Raw genomic sequence first — 1231 nt, 5'->3', positions numbered from 1 at the left:
AGGCTGGAGTGCAATGGCGCGATCTCGGCTCACCGCAACCTCCGCCTCCTGGGTTCAGGCAATTCTCCTGCCTCAGCCTCTTGAGTAGCTGGGATTACAGGCACGCACCACCATGCCCAGCTAATTTTTTGTATTTTTAGTAGAGACGGGGTTTCACCATGTTGACCAGGATGGTCTCGATCTCTTGACCTGGTGATCCACCCGCCTCGGCCTCCCAAAGTGCTGGAATTACAAGCTTGAGCCACCGCGCCCGGCCCAAAATAAATGTTTTAAATTTGACATTGAGACCAAAGAGCCCCCAGTTCTGGAGTCAGCCAGACCTGAGTTCCAGCATCTGCTCCTCCCCTACCAAGACTTTCAGCCAAGTACATCACATCTCTGAGCCCCAGTCTCCCCATCTAAGAAACAGGCTGGAGCTGGTGAATCTCTCAGGGGTTGCCAAGGATTACATGAAATGAGATCATTCATGAAAGCGCATGGGGCTGTGTGTGGTGGTGCATACCTGTAATCCCGGCACTTTGGGAGGCCGAGGCAAGAGAATTGCTTGAGTCCAGGAGTTTGAGACCAGCCTGGGCAACATAGGAAGACCCTGTCTCTACAAAAAATAATTAGCTAGGGTGGTGGCACATGCCTTTCGTCCCAGGTACTTGGGTGGCTGAGGTGGGAAGACTGCTACTCAGTCAGGGGTGGGAGAGGAAAGGGGACGAGAGGGAGAAAAGAGGAAAAAAAGGAAGGAAGGAGGGAGGGCTGGAGGGATAAAGGGAGGGAGGGAGAGAGGGAAGGAGGGAGGAAGGGAAGGAAAAAGGGGAGGGAGGGAGGGAAGGAAAGGGGGAGGAGGGAGGGAGGGAAGGAAAGAGGGAAGGAGGGAGGGAGGGAAGCAGGAAGGAAGGAAAGGAGGGAAGGAGGGAGAGAGGGAGGGGAGAGAGAGAGAAGGAAAGGAAAAGGAAAAAGGAGAGAAAGAAAGGAGGGAGGGAGGGAATCTGGCTGCTGTGCTTTCATGTAGCACATAGGAAGAGTTCAATAAAGGGTGCTGGTGGCTGTCTGCATGCCCTTATTTCACACCGCAGCTTCCATCTTTGATGCCAGAGCAAGAGACATTTAAAGATGGTCATGACCAGGTGCAGTGGCTCATTCCTGTAATCCCAGTATTTTGGCAGACCAGGGTGGAAGGATCGCTTGAGCCCAAGAATTTGAGACCAGCCTGGGCAACACAGCGAGACCCTATATCTTA

At 53.1% G+C, this 1231-nt stretch overlaps 1 protein-coding gene across 2 annotated transcripts in view; it reads right to left on the bottom strand.

The window, feature by feature from the left end:
• VWCE (von Willebrand factor C and EGF domains) overlaps positions 1 to 1231 on the bottom strand; it is a 36845-nt gene that overhangs the window by 16980 nt on the left and 18634 nt on the right. The gene's annotated exons all lie outside the window — the stretch shown is intronic.

The sequence above is a fragment of the Sapajus apella genome, unplaced genomic scaffold, assembly GCF_009761245.1.
Source record: "Sapajus apella isolate SASKATOON/1434 unplaced genomic scaffold, GSC_monkey_1.0 scaffold14, whole genome shotgun sequence".
Lineage (NCBI taxonomy): Eukaryota > Metazoa > Chordata > Mammalia > Primates > Cebidae > Sapajus > Sapajus apella.
This window is presented reverse-complemented; position numbering and strand designations above follow the sequence as displayed.